At 44.7% G+C, this 18,238-nt stretch overlaps 1 protein-coding gene across 4 annotated transcripts in view; it reads left to right on the top strand.

The window, feature by feature from the left end:
- The window catches only part of paqr5b (progestin and adipoQ receptor family member Vb), a 74,882-nt gene that overhangs the window by 14,696 nt on the left and 41,948 nt on the right, over window positions 1-18,238 (top strand). For 2 of the 4 annotated variants that reach the window (XM_069911562.1, XM_069911567.1), the window contains exon 2: window positions 17,458-17,576. The exons of 1 other annotated variant lie outside the window; for it this stretch is intronic. The gene's annotated coding sequence lies outside the window, so the exon portion shown is untranslated. Of the gene's footprint in view, window positions 1-17,457; window positions 17,577-18,103; window positions 18,192-18,238 lie in introns of those variants that run through there. One more of the 4 variants, XM_069911565.1, reaches the window with a different exon arrangement.

Raw genomic sequence — 18,238 nt, forward strand, 5'->3', positions numbered from 1 at the left:
GAGGTCGAGCAGCATCAACAGGAGAAAAAAAATGGTGGATGTTTCAGGTCAGAACCTTTATCGAGACTTTGCTCTAATTCCAGCATCTTCAGTGTTTCTGGTCTCTGCTCCAGGGAGCCAGGGAGTTCAGAAACAGGCCATTTAGCCCATCGAGTCAGCACCAACTTTATGGGTCTTACGTGCGGTTATGTTTTATTGAACAAATATTTTGATTGCACAGATTTCAGATTAGCACTGGCGTAGTTTTCTCCAGAGGTTAGAGCTGGCTCTCATGTGGCGTGAATCAGTTGGCTGTATCTCACGCCGTGTTAATCAACCATTTTCATTGATCCTATTTTACTCTTCCCACATTGCCCCACATTGCACCACGTAACCGCACGCCAGGGATAACTTAGATGAGCCAATATGTGCACCTTAGAGATGTGAGATGAATTTGGAGGGGAGCTCTGGATCATAGGGAGAATATAGGGAGATCATAGGGAGAACACATTGGCAACAGCGGAGGTAAGGATTGAACCTGGGTCATCGGAGCTGTTACATATAGGTGTATAATGAGTCACAGAGTCTTAATTATGGTATGCAGAGCAGCCAATTTGTACATGACAAGCTCCTTTAAGCAACAAAAAGGCAACGAAATAATCGATGAGAGTCAATGTTTCAGTTTGGGATCTGGAATATTGTCTGATCTTTTCTCTGACCCACTGAGTCCCTCCAACTTTCTCGATATCCCAGTGTCTGCTGTTCTTCTGTTTCTCTAATCTATGTTAGTATCAGCGGTCTCTGTGGGGTCCAACCACCCAGTCTGACTGCTGTCCGCTCTGTACAGGCTTTAAACTGCCTCTTAATGGAGCCTACAGTGGTTTACTTTAAAACCCCAAGACCATAGGTTCTAGGCCCAAGATAGCTGCGCCTATGATTGGCAGTGACCACAAGGGCATGCAAACTTTGGAAAAGCAGAAAACACCCACCCGCTTGGGAGACCCTTGGGACGGTGCCCATGGCAGCGGACCAGTGGAGGCTCTGAGACTGAAGAATGCGCAGGTGGCGGGCTGTTGGTGACTCAAGGCAAGGAACCCACCCAGGCTGCAGGCTGTTGGGGTCTGCAGTAAAGGGACTCATGCCAGGCTGCGGACCACTGGAGACTGGCTCAAGACCAGCTGAAGGGGTGTCAGGTATTGGAACGAAGATGTAAGAGGATGCCAAGGTTGCTGGAAGCTTCTTGATTGTGTCAGAGATTGGCATCTGGAGCTCAGGTTGCTGATGGTGTAGACTTAGGGCTGCGGAGGCTGCGGGAGCCTGGAGGTAAAGCCATGGGTTTCCAGTGACTTTCTTTTGCTTGTCTTTCTCTGGCTGTAAGGGGCTCTGGACAATTTCTGCTGATGGCAAATCTTGCAGTCGGCTAAAGGAAATATCGTGTAATATCACATTTTCTTTTTGATTACATGACAATAAAAATATAATCTTGAATCTTGATTGTTGGAGGATAAGGTGTGAGCAGGACAGCAGGAGATTTTACCTTCTCCTCCCTTCACACTGCATTTTGCACCCACCTGGTGTAGAATCTCAATAGTGGAGCCTGCAGACAGCCCCAGAGAGGACAAGCCCGACAAAGCGTGGTCCTTGAAGAACAACCTTGCTTGGTTTTAATGCTTAAACAACTTTATTTTTCAAGCTGCTCAAACCAACGGACTCAACTTCTGTTGTCGTCCACTTTTTGTTCCCAAGCCAAATGCACGTGTTGCCTCCTGGGCAATGTAGATCTCTGTTATACATGCATAATAACACATCTTTCCCCTTTTTAAAAAAATGGATGAAAAAGCAAACACAATACTCGGTCTACATTCCGTGGCCAGTCTCAGCAGCTTTCAATCAGTCTCTGAGGTGGTTTAACAGCCCATTTTGATCTGGTGTGTGTTTGCATTTACTACGTTAGTATCTGTATCTTTCTGTGAAATCTGAACCACATGCTCCTTTTCTGCATGTACTGGCCCCTTTTGTCTACTGACAGGTCACGAGCCCCTGGGTCGGAGCTTGTGGTCGCAAATCCACACACTTCCTTCTCAGAGGTGCCCACGACAGAAGTTGAGTACGTTGTTGGTTCAAGCAGCTCGAAAAATAAAGTTGTTTAAGCGTTGAAATCACTCAAGGTTGTTCTTCAGGGACAAGCATTAACACTTGGGGTGAGATGCAGCCAGTTGATTCATGCCACATGAGAGCCAGCTCTAACCTCTGGAGAAAACTACGCCAGTGCCAATCTGAAATTTGTGCAATCAAAATATTTGTTCAATAAAACATAACCGCACGTAAGACCCATAAAGTGGAGACTGTTAAAGTGCCAGTGGAAAGAACAAGCAGCACCTCTACCTTGAAGCAGGTTCTTTCAATCAATGTTAGCTGTTTCCTTAACCCGTTCAAAAGGACATGGCCATAGAACTCGTCTCCATTTCTGCACAGATGGGGCAGGCAACCCCATGGCAAAATCTGCAGATGTTGCATTTATTTTATACCCGTTAAGCAGGTGTAAAGTGCAGCCTTACATTTTTCCATCCTGTTCTCGTGGATGACTCTTTTGTCCCAGCCTTTTGCTCCTCCCTCATTGGCTCAAGTTTTGTCCTGAATTAAGCAGGGTTCATGTGTCTCATTAGGCCTGAAGCATCTTTACCTCTGTCTGTTGCTGCGGGGCCAGCTGAGTTCCACCAGCATCTCGTGTTTTCACTAGAAGTCTGCAGGCTTCTTGCTTCCACAGCAGTTAACCTGCGTTTTATGCGAGTTAAACTATACTATACATAACCTTTCAAGCACTGCTTTATTTTCCCCTTACTCTTCCCAACTTTGTCAGTGGAAAGCTTTGGTCACACTCAGCTCAACAAGACTGGTCTCCCCCACTCTCTGGGACAGAGCATTCCAGATGTTCACCGACTTGGGATCTATTCCATGTGGCTAACTATTCCAGTGAAACATTTTCTTCTGTTAACCTTAATCTTAGTATTCAGCCAGCCAGGCCTGGGTTAAATACAAGTTCTGTTACCTAGGGCTGTCTTTAATTCGCATTTGTATGCAAGTTGGAACAGGTACATACGGTCCTTATTTAGTGTCAGTTAGTCAAATGTTTATCTAAGAATATGGTATATATCTTTATATGCATATAAGACACTTCCCAATACATGAAAACATCTTAAACATAGTAATACAGTCCTGTAGGCAATAATAAACGTAATTACATATGGTCATAAGATTATAATTAAAAGTTAACACAGGTGGAGATGATCATGAGATGGCTACTGTACAGTACAGGTACTTTCAATTTAGAATTCCAAATCTTTTCCTGCGCTTGAGATATGCAGAACGCTACTCTCTCACGATGCTGGGTGATGGCAGTGCCAACGGCCCTCCCGCGTCTTCGCTCCTTCGCTCACTCCCTCCCTCCATCCTTGGTGGTGCATCTCACTTTAAGGCTGGGCAGCCATTTTGTGGCAACCCCCACATCGACCTGTGATGGCACTGGAGGTGTTGCGGCGGTGCATGCTGTTGCTCCTTCTCCCCTTTCCCTTTCCCTCCCTCCCCTCCACCAGGCTGTCCATCCCATCGTCCACAATACAAGCTCTGTACTCTGTGCAAAATCCTGGTCAGAATAATAATCTGGATTTAGATGTCCCTTCTTCACCTCCCACCCGCATGGCTTGAAAGAACAAATTATTTGTACTTCTACTGCCCCCTTCATTATCTCAGCGTGTCCCGTCACTTTGCCGTCAGTGAACTCAGAAGACGTGACAGGCCACAGGCTCATAACAGGATCCCACAGCCAACAATATGATATTGATCCATCGGCCTGATCTTGATGCAGTTTGAGAAACAAAATGGGAAATCCATGCTGCCCTCCCACACCAGAGCAATGATTGGCAGCTTACATTTTGCATTAGTTGTTGGTTTTCATCTTGAACCCACAACCATAGGATAGACACGGGAGTTGCAGTGAATGTTGTCCATTTGGACTTTCAAAAGGCCTTCAACAAGGTGCCACACCTGAGGCTGCTTAACAAAATGAGAGCCCATGGAATCCCAGGAAGGATACTAGCATGGAAAGAGCATTGGCTGATGGGCGGGACACAGAGTGGGAATAAATGGATCCTATTCTGGTTAGCTACCGGTTCCCAGTGGTGTTCTGCAGGGGTCTGTGTTTTTACGCTGTCTATAAATGAGTTGGATTATGGAATAGATGGCTTTTAGGCTAAATTTGCAGCCAATACCAAAAGATATGGTAGGGCGGGTAGGGCTGGGGATACAGAAAGGCCACAGAGAAAATTTCGGATTCAGTTCGATAGATTAGGAGAACGGGCAAGGAGATGACTGTAGAGCTCGTCGAAAGAATCAAAGACTTGTTGATCCAAACCAAGGCTTTTATTAGCAAAAAACAGGAGCTCTTCACAGGTGGCCGACCAGTCCGGAATGATCCGACCTGGCTAGGGACACAACCCTTTAAGGCCCAGACAATAGGCGTGGCTTAGCTCTCAGCCAATCGCTGTAAGCACAGTCTAGATACTGTAACTATATACACTATATACATTGGTGATAGATCTGTACTCTCACAGTGACAGATGAAATACAATGTTGGAGAGTGTACGGTCACGCACTTGGTACAAGAAATAGATGGGCCGACTATTATTTAGATTGGGAGAAAATTCAAAATTTGGAGGTGCAAAGGGACGGGAGTCCTTGTGCAGGATCATGTGGATTTTGGGACTATTTGGAGCCTGTTTGGTGACATAACAGGAGGAATGATCTTAATGAAAATTTCGGATTCAGTTCGATACAAGAGGGAATGGATTTGGAGGACATGGGGATGAGTTTAAATTTTAAAAAAAGAAGCATTGGATTTAATCTTGTTGGGACAAAATGCAGGGTTCCATGTGATGAATTCTCCAAGGATGAAGCCAGGGAAGTGTATTTTTTACATAGAAAATAGTGGGTACCTGGAATGCATGGCCAGGGGTGGTGGTGGAGGCTGGTACAATAGGGACATTTAAAAGAGTCAGGCCCACCTATGCAAGAAAAATAGAGGGTTATGGGTGTGAGGTAGGGAAGGTAGGTTTCATTTGTTGAGCAGGTTTATATAGGTCAGCACACCATCGTGGGCCAAAGAGCCTGTACTATGCTGTGATGTTCTATGTCTTCACTGCAGGAAGATTGAAACTTTGGGACATTTTGCTCCTTTAAAGGCACTATATGAATGAAACTTCAGAAGAAACATTGAGGTGGGGGGGGGGTGGTGGTCTGAAAGAGATTGGCACAATGAAATGAGTGGCCTATTTGCCCGTGGCAAAACACACATTGGAGCTGTAACTCACCCTCCACGGGTAAAGCACAAGAGTCTGCAGGCAAATGAAGTAAAAACACGATGCCGGAGAAACTCAGCAGGTCCAACAGTATATAGAGCAAAGGGATGAAAGCCCAAGACATTGGTTCTGTATTTTTATCTTTGCTAATGAGATACACTGTTGGACCTGCTGAGTTTCTCCAGCATCGTGTTTTCATTTCCTCCATAGATCATGAGCACTTCCAACGCGATCTTTTCCAGATAATGTGTGATATCAGTTGGGAACTGATGGCGGTCTCATCCCTCTCCAGTCAATATAAGAGGCAACACAAAGGAGGTGGACAGCAGTTTACGGGGGCTCAGTCACGTCAAGAAACTAATCCAAAAGAATATTTATTTAGGCTGGGGTCAACTTTTATTTTCCAATCTGAAATTCCTTCAGGGATGTATTGGTAGTTAGAAGGCGAGAGGGCATTTGATGATCAATTGTATTCAATGGTGGTAATGAACTGTGACAGGTGTCACTCATAGTTGAGCAGTCACGTTTATGCTGTTGAATGCGAGAGCCATCCTGCTCCATGGACATCACAAGATCTAGGAGCAGAAGCTGGCCCATCGCCCCGTCGAGTCTGCTCCGCTGTTCTATCTTCAGCTGATCCATCCTCCCACTCAGCCCCACTCCCCAGCTTTCTCCCTGTTACCCTCGATGCCCTGACTAATCAAATACCTATCAATCTGTGCTTTAAATACACCCAATGACCTCACTTCCACAGTTGCCTGTGGTAGCAAGTTCCACAGAATCACAACTCAGACTAAAGAAGTTTCTTCGCATCTCTGTTTCAAATTGATGCCTTTCATTGTGAAGTTGTGCCCTCTTGCCCTAGACTCCCTGACCATGGGAAATATCCTTTCCACATCTACTCTATCTAGGCCTTGCAGCATTTGAAATGCCTCCATGAGGCTCCCCCCCCCCCTCATCCTTCTGTATAGTCCAAGAACCAACAATCGCTCATCATTAGGAGCAAGTTCTCAGCTGATGGTCCAGTGCAGTTCAAAGGGTGTCCAATAGAACTACTCGATAAAGAGGAGAGGCCATTCCAGGTAATGACCAATATCCCCCAACCAATCACTGAAAGAGATCATTGTGTCTGTCCTCCATTTCTATTCGTGAAATCTCTTTGGGTGCAATTCATCTGCTGCTTCCCAACAAAGGTTGCATTCATAATCTCTGCATTGGCTCCAAAATGAAGCTGTGAAAGGCCAAGTTGGATTGTAAATTCTCTCTTCTCTTTCAGCATGGATTTGTCAGCAGAAAAAGAGGTTACTGAACAGGTGTCTCAGATGGCAATGCTCTATTTTAAGTCAATTATCATACTGGTAAAGGTGGATTGTTGTGGTAACACAACCTACCAAGGAGGTGTTGGCGCCACACGATTGTTTGTCATGTGAACAAAGCAAAGAGAGTGGCAACTAACTGGTTGAGTGTTTACACCAAGCATTACATCATAATCAAACTACTAGAACAAGCTACCCATCTGAACAAGGGAAATAACGGAAACGTAAGGTTCTCAGTTGCTGGTATCTGGAGCAAAAACAAACTGTTGGAGGAACTCGGCGGATCGAGCAGTGTGGCTAGGTTCAACAACAATACCATCTGCCCATTCCCTGATGATACCACAGTAGAGGGTTGTATAAAAGGGGACAATGAGTCAGCGTACAGGAGGGAGATGGGTCACAGCTGAATGGGCTGCTGACAAATTCAAGCTGAAAGAGAATTTACAATCCGACATGGCCTTTCACAGTTTCATTTTGGAGCCAATGCAGAGATGACTAACCTCACGTTCACTGTCACCAAAAGCAAGGTGCTGATTGTTGACTTTAGGAGGGGAAAACAAGAATTGTACAATCCAGTGACCATTGGGGGATCAAAGTGAGCAAATTTAAATTCCTGAGAGTCAGTACCTTGGAGGATCCTTCCTGGACTAAATGCACGAATGTCAGAGCCTCTACTTTCTCAGGAGTTTGCGGAAGTTTGATATGACATAGAAAACCTCGGCAAACCACTGCAGATGAGTGGTGGAAAGCGTGCTGACTGGCTGCACCACGGCCTGGTATGGGGGCACCAATACCTCTGAGTGGAAAGTCCTGCAAAAGGTAGTGAACACAGCCCAGGACATCACAGGCAAAGCGCTCTCCACTATCAAGAACATCTACAGGGAACACTGCCATCAGAGAGCAGCAGCAATCACCAAGGATCCACACCACCCAGCACACGCTCTGTTCTCACCGCTACCATCAGGAAAGAGGTAGAGTTGCCACAAGACTCGCACCACCAGGTTCAGGAACAGCTGCTACCCCTCCACCATCAGGCTCCTCAACGACAAACCCAGTCAGGGACTCATTTAAGGACTCTTTATCATTGATTATTTATTTTCTGTATTACACACTTTGTTTGCATTTCCTCCTTGTTTACATTTCTTTCTTTTGTATATGTATCTTTTCTAGAGTGCAGCTTTTTTGCACTACCTATCAATAGATATTCTCTCAAGAGCTGGCCTTGGTGGCCGCCATAGAACAGTACTGCACAGTACAGGCCCTTGGGCCCTTGATGTTGTGCCGACCCATATATTCCTTCCTTAAAACAAAGTACTAAATCCTCCCTACCCCATAACCCTCTATTTTTCTTTCATCCATGTGTTTGTTTCTCTTAAATGCCCCTAATGTTTCAACTTTCACCACCAACCATGCCAAGGCATTCCAGGCACCCACAACTCTCTGCAATTATTAAAAAAAAACCTACCCTTGATGTTTCCCCTAAACATCCCTCCCTTCACTTTGTACAAATGTCCTCTGGTGTTTGGTGATCCTGCCCTGGGGAACAGGTGCGAACTGTCCTCCCTCTCTATGCCTCTCATAATCTTCTAGACCTCGAGCAAGTCTCCTCTCATAATTTTATGCTCCAAAGAGAAAAGTCCCAGCTCTGCTCACCTTGCCTCATAAGACTTGCTTTCTAATCCAGACAACATCCTGGTAAATCTCCTCTGCACCCTCTCCATAGCTTCCACATCCTTCATTTAAAGATGTGACCAGAACTGAACACAATGCTCTCAGTGTGATCTTACTTAAGATTTGTAGAGTTGTAATGACCTCTTTACTCCTGAATTCATCCCCCTATTAATGAATCCCAGTGTCACATAGGCCTTCTGAGCTATCCTATCAACCTGTGCAGCGACCTTGAGGGATGTATTTGGCTTCGGCCTTTTAATAAGTTGGGAGCAAATGAGAGGATGAGGGAGGGTGGATGTAGCAGAAAAGAAAAAGGTGTGTGTCCTTTGTATGTCGGGGGGGGGGGGATGACGCCAGCCAAGGAGGGGAGGGGGGAATTCTGGCTCAGTCTAGACCAATTGTGTGCCTCCTTCAATGCGCCACTTCTAGTCATCGGGGGAGGTACGGGGACCTTGGGGCACGGGACGGTGAAGGAGACCTCTGGGGGCAGAAACTGCTCAGTAGCGCCCCCTTCAAGTGGAGTCCAGGGCACATACCATGCCCTAGATATGCCCTTGCCTGAGAGTCGGGACTTGGGTGGAGGCCACATTGTAGGGAGGGAAATACCAGTTCCTGAACAGCCACTCCATCAGGGGTTGCTGGAAGAGATGCTATAAAGAGGTGAGGGGAGTGGTGGGGGACTGCCGCTCAGACCCCCCAAACAGATATGCCAAGAGCCACAGTCTATGTGGACAGTTCATTTTAAAAATCATCCAGCAAGATGGGTGTTAGTGGAAGAGCTTTCACTGGCATGAGCTGGGGTCTGATCTATTTGTGGTGCTGGCAAATTCATAAGTGACCCTGAGGAAGGTGTTGGCTGATGTCCCGATGCCGATCGTCTTAGGTAGTGATGATTGGACTATTGCCATTGGGTGGGCTGAGGAACAGATTCATTCTCGTTGGGTTAGTTGTCAGATATGCAGAAAAGACTGGTTAGTGTTACCTGGAATCACGAACCAACGGGTGTCTCCGAGACCGCTCGCAACAACTTCTCCCTTCTGGGGGGATCCTTGTGGCTGCTATTCTCACACTTTCCCCAGCTCCTTGGTCTCGGGGGAGGGGTTCAGTGTCTTCCAAGTCGGGAGATGGGGAATGTGCCAGATGGCAGGACAGTGGGGACACCCCCCTCCCCTTGGCCAGTGGGGTGTTTATTCAACGTAGTCCACGGCCTATTGCAGCATGCTCAACCACCCCATTGGTGTGTGGGAGGGCATTAATGTATGTATTTTCTCCTTAAGCAGGTCGTTCATTAGCCATGATGCCTGTGGGTGGTAGGGTATGTGGAACAGCCATGAGATCTCCGCCTCAGCAACCCAGCTCTGAGCTTTAGCTCCAGTGAAGTGTGAGTCCTGATCGGGTTGTAGCTCCCATGGAACTTGATAGATGGAGGAAGGGCACTGCAATCCTTTGATGGTGCTGTTCTGCTCAGCCCTCTCACAGGGCTCCGCCACCAGGACACTGGAGTACGTGTCCACCATCGTCAGGACATATTGTTTCTTATTTTGCTGTGGTGCAGTCCGACATAATCAATCTGCCATATGTGACCAGCTCCTGTGCCTCAGTGAATGTGACCCAGCGGCCCTGTTGGCCAACCCCGTGGCTTCACCTGCTGCCAGATAGGGCCAATAGCAACAGTGGTTTTACATAGATCCAATGAGAGGGTGACCCCGAATTGTTCTGCCCAACACCGTATACCGACAGCCCCTAAATGCCCACACAGCTAATGCCCTTCATCCCGCCACTTTCCAATATTGCCTCCCTCCTTTCCAGCAGCTCGAGCCGTCTGGGAGCCAGGAATGCAAATTTTGTTAGGGTGTCAAGGGAGTCGAAGGGTTGGCCCCAGGACACAGGGGGAGGGTTTGATTTTGGTTATGTCTGGGGCTGGGTCCTGGGCCTGTGAGAAGGCCACTGATAGGTAGGGGCAGAGCCAAACCTTGATTGGTAGGTGGTGTATCTTCTGACCAGGCAATGGGGAAGTGGTGTCATGTGACAGCCACAACCCTCCATAATATATGTATGTAATGCTATGTATTTACTCTGACAATAAATCTGAACTTTGAACTTTGAACCAACATCTGTGGAGGCAAATAGATGATCTATCTTTCCCCTTCTGTGGCGTCAGGGAATATGGAAAATAATGAGAAATATCATTGGGATCTCAAGAAATAAATGAAATGATCTTTTGTGTCTTTAGCTAGATACATGTCAGGAGTCTTGTTAATCCTCTTAGATAGGGAGAGATGGTTTCACACTCAGAAAACTATCCGAAAATTGGGCTGCAGGAAGTCCGTTTCACTGTCTCCCACAGCTCACAGGAAAGGAAATGAGATCTTGAAAAATTAAGTAGACACTGACCAACAGTCTGAAGCATAAACCATGGCTGAGGTTTTCCATTTCACTAGCTCAGAAGCAAGAGGGTCGACAATCATTCTTCTTAATGCCATCAGTTCACTCAGTAGCGAAAAGCACTCAACCTTGTGGATTTTCCAATGTATCGATCTATAATTCACATTTCCCTTTGCACAAATTTGCAAGGAAAAAAAATTTTTTTTTCTACATTGGAGGTAAGGAAGAACTTTTCAGCATTGACTGTTTGAAACTGGCACACCTGGACTTAAGCAAGGCGGTTTCACTCCAGCTGGCCTTCTCCCCATAACCTTTGATGCCCTGGCTAATCAGGAACCCCTCAATCTCTGCCTCAATTCACCCTATATCCTGGCCTTCGTGGCTGCCTGTGGTGACAAATTCCACAGAGTCACCACCCTCTGGCTGAGGACTGTGCAAACTTTGAACAAAACAGACATTAGCACCAGTTCTGGAGGGGGGGGGGGGGTTGTGTGGTAGCACACATAGTTGATGGTCAGGTGAAACCGAAAAAATATCCATCATGACAAGAGTTGTCCTCTGTCCATCTTTTCAGGAAAGGCCACCCTTTCACATCGCTCATTCCCCTTGATTTATCATTGGCCACTGCACCTTCATCTGCTCAGGAGTTCCCTTGTTCAGCCCCTCTTCCGCCTCTTCTTCCCCCTTTAAGACTTGCCTTTTCGAACAAACTTCTAGTCAACTGTATGACAAAAGAAAAATCTCCTTTTGGCTTTATGGTCAACTTCTGTTTGATTGCATTGCTGTTGGCATTTAGAATCTTTATAACATCTGCGGTGCCATTTCAATGTTATTAATGGAAGCAAAATGCTTGGAGTTATTTAAGAAGCGGCTAAAGCAGGTACAGTGGATTGTAATTGTAATGTGGGTGTACAAATTGAGTTGCGTTGGTTAGATTGCCTGAAGGTTACTCACCTTGGGACTCAGTTTGAAATAAAACCATTAATATCAGCAATGCAGGAACTCTAGCCAAAGGTAGTAAATGAAATCACAAGAGGAACATTTATCCTCCCTCAAAGAGCAACCAAGATGTGATAGAAGTGTTTAAATTTGTAGAAGAAAAAAAGTTTAGGGTGGTTTTATTTGATGTTATAACTAGAACGCTTCCACCAGCGTTGTCTCCGCTCCATCCTCAACATCCATTGGAGCGCTTTCATCCCTAACGTCGAAGTACTCGAGATGGCAGAGGTCGACAGCATCGAGTCCACGCTGCTGAAGATCCAGCTGCGCTGGGTGGGTCACGTCTCCAGAATGGAGGACCATCGCCTTCCCAAGATCGTGTTATATGGCGAGCTCTCCACTGGCCACCGTGACAGAGGTGCACCAAAGAAAAGGTACAAGGACTGCCTAAAGAAATCTCTTGGTGCCTGCCACATTGACCACCGCCAGTGGGCTGATATCACCTCAAACCGTGCATCTTGGCGCCTCACAGTTTGGCGGGCAGCAACCTCCTTTGAAGAAGACCGCAGAGCCTACCTCACTGACAAAAGGCAAAGGAGGAAAAACCCAACACCCAACCCCAACCCACCAATTTTCCCCTGCAACCGTGTCTGCCTGTCCCGCATCGGACTTGTCAGCCACAAACGAGCCTGCGGCTGACGTGGACTTTTTACCCCCTCCATAAATCTTCGTCCGCGAAGCCAAGCCAAAGAAGAAGATAACTGAGGGGTGAAGAACAAAGGAAGCTAAACACAAAAGAGAAGAGCAAGATTGTCAGAGTCACGGAGCAGGGAACAGGTCTGGCGGCCGCACTCATCCATGTTGACCAAGTTGCCATTTTGGGTGAGTCCTGTTTAAGACCATAAGACATAGGAGCCCATTGAGTCTGCCCTGCCATTGAATCATGTTTTTCTACTCAGCCCCACTCCCCGGCCTTCTCCCCATAACCTTTGATGCCCTGCCTAATCAGGAACCCCTCAATCTCTGCCTCAATTCACCCTTTATCCTGGCCTTCGTGACCGCCTGTGGTGACAAATTCCACTGAATCACCACCCTCTGGCTAAATAAGTCTTTTTTCTAAGAGGACACCCTTCAGTCCTGAGGTTGTGCCCCCTTGTCCTAGACTCCCCCACCATGGGAAACCATCTTTTTACATCAACTCTGCATTTGGTTCACATCCATGTATCTGTCCAAATTCTGTGCTCAGGCTCTTGGAGTGGAATTTCACCCACTCTTCGCTCAAACCTCTGGTTTAGAAGCAAGGGTGGAACCCCACACAATGTTTCAGCCTGTAGTCACTGTGATGGATAATTCAGCTCCCTGTCTCCGAGCACTAATTCCTTTGATTGGTTTAAAGAATGAGAAGAACATTCCTTCTACCATGATATCTCCCTGAAATGTCCTTCGCAGAAGATGCATCAATCACACTGCACTGAAATGATCACGTTTACTGCAATTTCTGAACCCAGTATTCACTCGGGAAAATCCCATGCAGAATACTTAAACAAAAGACCGCGTGGGTTTTGTTTTGCAAGAGATGGTGCTTCTGACTGTGCAATTCTCCTTCAGTCCTGCATTAAAGCAACCCAATGAGATTCCACTCAAAATCCAAAAAGTTCAGCAAAAAGTCAAAGTTTGTCCTTAGACTGCAATTGAACGGAGGCAATCATTGGTACAAGAAAGTGTAAATGTTAGTGTAGCACAATGTTGTTACAGTGCCAGCGATCGGGCCTGGGGGCGGGGAACGAATCCCGCACTGTCTATTAGGGGTTTGTACATTCTCCCTGTGTCTGTTTTACCGGGGGGCTTCATTTCCTCCCACCATCCAGAACGTAGCGGGGTTGTGGTGTAATTGGGTGGCATGGATTCTTGGGATGAAAAGCCCTGCTGTATGTCTAAATTTAAAATTTAAAAGTGTAATTGAATTCCTCCCTCCTAGATGCTCATTCTCAGAAATGGTCAATGGCCAAAGACTAATTATTGTCACGCAGTCAAACAATAATGCAACATGACATGAAATTGCCTTTAGACTGTCACAAGGCAGGCACAGTTTTTTTAAAATTTAAATTTATACATACAGCACAGTAGCGGGCCATTTCGGCCCACGAGTCCATACTATCCAACTTACACCCAAATCACCTACAGCCCCTGGTACATTTTGAAGGGTGGGAGGAAACCAGTGCCCCCAGGGAAAACGCACAGACCCAGGGAGAATGTACAAACTCCTTACAGACAGTGTGGGATTCGAACCCCTGTTCCAATCGCTGGCGCTGTAAAGGTGTTGTGCTAACCTCTATGCCAACTGTGCCAATTAACCCTAACCACCAACCTTATACATTTCGAAGGGTGGGAGGAAACCAAAGCGCCCAGAAATAAAGTGCGCAGACACGTGGAGAACGTATGAACTCCATACAAACAGCACCAGATTTGAACCTCAGTTGCTGGCGCTGGAAAAGCATTGCGCTAACCGCTACACTAACTGGGCCGTCCGGTTTTGCCATTAGCATTGCCTGGTATTGTTATTGTGGGCCTTTTCGATATAACTGCATAGAAAACGGCAACTTTCGGGATAGAAGAGGCATAATGCTGAGAACTCAAAAGTGAATTAGAGTGGAATGAGACAGGACAAATATATCCTGCAGAAATCTGAGAAAGGTCAGAATGTAAAGCATTTTAATATGAAGACACTCATGTTCTGTTGGAAATCAAAAAAAAACAATTTGAATTGTAATGGTCTGTGGTCCCTCTGCGTGACAGAGACAAATTGATGACAGAGAACATGTTCTACAGAATACTTTAAACCAATCAATAATTATAACTTCAATTTCCATTCTCTCGCTCTGACATTTCCCCTGACTTTATTACTCTGCCTCTGTGGTCGTGGTTTCAGTGTTCTGCATTCTCATTTCTATTAAAATATTTTTATTAAAATTTTAATCAAGAGCTTATAATGTTAATTCCATAAAATGATATGGTTAATTACACATAATTAATAAAACAATCAGTATATCAAAAGCAAATGTAAATTGTAAAACAGATCCATAATTCAGTCCAAATAATATTTTAAAAAATAAACAAAATAATAAAAAAAAGGAAATTAAAAAAAGAGAAAAAAGGAAAATACCAAAAAAGGAGAGATAAGACAAAAAGAAAAAGCTCAGTATCCCTCCCTGACTGCGATGCCAGATGCTAGATATGGTTAACATTAAAGGGGGAAAAAAAATGAAGGGAGAGAAAAAAATGTGAAAAAGAACGTGGAGAAGATACGAGTTGGACAATTCATTTACATTGAAGTGAAATTATAAAATAAGAAAGTGAGTCGAAAATTACCCCCACAGCGTCTGAGCATGTCCATTTCGAAACTTTCTTGTGCACTATACAAGATTCATTTATTGTTGTGTCAAAGAACAGAAAATGTAATATTACACAAAACCTCCTTTAGTCAGCGTAAGGTAGACAATGAATCGCATTAGAATCGGCGTGAATTTGCCTCCCTCTCACTCGCATCCTCTGCCTCCTGAGCTCCAGATCCAAACCTCTGACATGATCAGGAAGCCTTCAGCACCCGAGGCCCTTCTTTCCCTCAGCACCCTCTCAAATCTGGGTTTTGGATACCTGGTTCCCATGAGTCAGTCTCCAGCAGCCCACAGCCCATGCGGGTCCCCTGAATGCAAATCACCCCCAGCCCGTGCAAGTCCTTTGACTTTAATTTTTAATCTTTATAATGGGATATTTACAAAGTGTTCTTCCCATCTTGATTTGCCTTGAGAAGAAAGTTGTGGTGCATCTTCTTTACTGAAGATATCCTCACATAACCTCAAGTTAATCTTGACAGATTCTGTTTGATAAAACTCGCAACATTAAATCTGATATTTGGATACAAACTGTTGACTCAATACGGTTTCCAAAAAGTTTATCAAATTCCTTTACAAGATACATTAAGGTATTTTAAAAGTTAACTGCAGGTTTATTGTTGAACGACGGGAATATTATTTACCCACTAAGATTAATTTGTAACTAATATTAACAGAAATTCTGCATAGCTAGAAATTGCTCATCTGACCTTTACAAACTATTCTACTCCTTCCCATCAAGCAATAATGTGTGGAATATTACATTGCAAAATCAGGGAAATATTTAAACAAGTTGTAGACAGAAGCAGGGTGGAACTGTCAAATAGAAAACGAAAATTTGAAAAGAAGCGGCTTGGTAGTGACGTTTGATCATTTTTCCACTTTGCACAGAGATGAATAACACAAATAAAACTCAGTTTCAGCTAGATCCATAGAACGTCATTGTCAGAAGTGCCAGTCAGAGACGGCAAAGTTCCCTTCGTAGAAATTTCCTAGATGCCGTTGAGCCAAAGTTAAGCAGGACTGTTCACAGATCCGATAGAAGTAAGCCTTGCACACACAGTGCTGCACATAGCACATTCTATGGCTGAGTGGCTCAGTTAGCGTTGCAGTTAGTGTGAAGATATTACAATGTCTGGGGTTCGAATCCGGCATTGTCTGTGAGGAGTTTGTATGCTATCCCCATCTCTGTGTGGGTTTCCTCTGGGTGCTCCAGTTTCTTCCCACCCTCCAAAACGTACAAGGCTGTGAGATTAGTTGGGCTGGGGCAGCGTCCTACTGCGCTGTATCACTAGAATTAAATTTAAGAAAAAATGAAATAAATCTTGGGAGTGTGCTTGAGCCCTATTAAACTGAAGTCCACAGTGTCAGTCATGATCTCACCTGTGGAGAGCCCAAATCCAGGTGCCCAGTCTTTTATAGCTTGGTCACTTCTCACTGCCCCTCCCTAGATATCGATTCTCTGTCTCTGACCATTGACCCATCACCTGACCACTGCAGGCTCAGGTGTGCAGAGTTGATACCATGGCTACCTTGCACCCAGGTCCCTTTTATATATATATATATATATAATACACACACGCACGCACGCACACTTTGTTCCCACAATTCTTCCTTGCCTTCTCTGGTTGAATTTTAGGATTCTTTCTACAGGTACCTGTGCAATGGTTACAGGCCAGACAATATCATGAAAACATTTGGAAATTTATGACATCACTGCTCATGTGATCGTGTCATATCAAGTTAACCACTGCAAAAGAAGATGGAATAAGACAGTCCACCACAGGAACAGACCTCTGACCATGTGTGTGCTCGAACACGCTCCATCTCCTTCTATTCCGATGGGCCTCTCCCAATACCCCTTGAACATTGTATCACATTTACTTTCACCACCTCCCCTTGCTGTGCATTCCAAGCACCAAAAAACTTGCCTATCTCCTTTCAATTTTCCTCCTCATATACCCTCTGGTATTTGACATTTCCACCACGGGAGAGAGACTATAGCCTGTCTAGGCTTCTCATCATTTTATAAACCTCTGTCAAGTCATCTCTCAAAGAAACAGGCAAAGAGAGAGACAGAGTTCAGAATTAAGTAAAAATGCAATGCTGGAGAAACTCAGTAGGACAAACTGTGTACTTTAAATAGCAAAGATAAAGGTACACAACCAACCTCTTGGGCCTGAACCACATTGTTGTGTATTTATCTCAACCACGGGGTCTGCAGACTTTTGTGCTTTTCCTTTCAGTTCAGCATTAATGTTCCAGAACTGTAAACTACTAACAATTTGAATCTTCTGCAAGGATTTAATAGTCTTTGCATTTTTGCTGGTCAAAGTTCATGAATCTAAATGACTAAAACATTTCTCTCTCTATTGAAGCTGGTGGGGTGTTGGTTTGCAGCATTTTCTGTTTTTATTTCAGGTTTCCAGCATCTGCATTATTTTACTCCACTGCATTCCTTGGATTGCAACATTATTCCAAAAGTTCTTCACTGGCTTTTCCACACTTTGGAATCTCCTAGAGGCATGAAAAGAACTATGGTAATATAATGCAGTGTTTTTCTTTTACAAGTTTATAATTGCACTGAGCAGGTTCTTATCTAAACCAAACCCAACCCAGCTCATATAACCTGTAATTTTGGTTTGAACAATGATATTCTATGCAAAGGAATGTGGCTCATTTGAAAAAATGTTTGAAGCCAAGATTCTCTAAAGAAACATTCCAAAGCACGGTGGGATTTATAGCTGGGGAAAGGGAGATCGAGTCTGAAAGGATCACTTTACCAGAACGTGATTAATTTTACAGTCAGAACTCAGTGTTATTCTCATGATGACATGATTCTCATCAACTAAATGTTAGCATAATTGGGTTCAGGTGCTTGCCTATATTTTGCTTCTACCTTGATGAAGGGCTCAAGCCTGAAACATTAGTTACTGTATGTATTTTTATCTTTGCTATATAAAGTATACTGTTGATTTTCTCCAGCACGTGTGTTTTTACTAATAGTGACTACTTTGTCTGCCTTACTGAAGGCAGAAGGCAATTTAGTGTAATATTACATGTTCTGTACTATTACGTGACAAGAAAGGAATCTTGAATCTTGATACCAGAATGAATGGCAGATTTCAACCCACGAGGCCTTTGACAACAATCAAGTAGGTGCATTTTAGCAATTGAAACAGTTGATTTGTATTCTCTATGT

The sequence above is a fragment of the Narcine bancroftii genome, chromosome 14, assembly GCF_036971445.1.
Source record: "Narcine bancroftii isolate sNarBan1 chromosome 14, sNarBan1.hap1, whole genome shotgun sequence".
Taxonomy (NCBI): Eukaryota; Metazoa; Chordata; class Chondrichthyes; order Torpediniformes; family Narcinidae; genus Narcine; species Narcine bancroftii.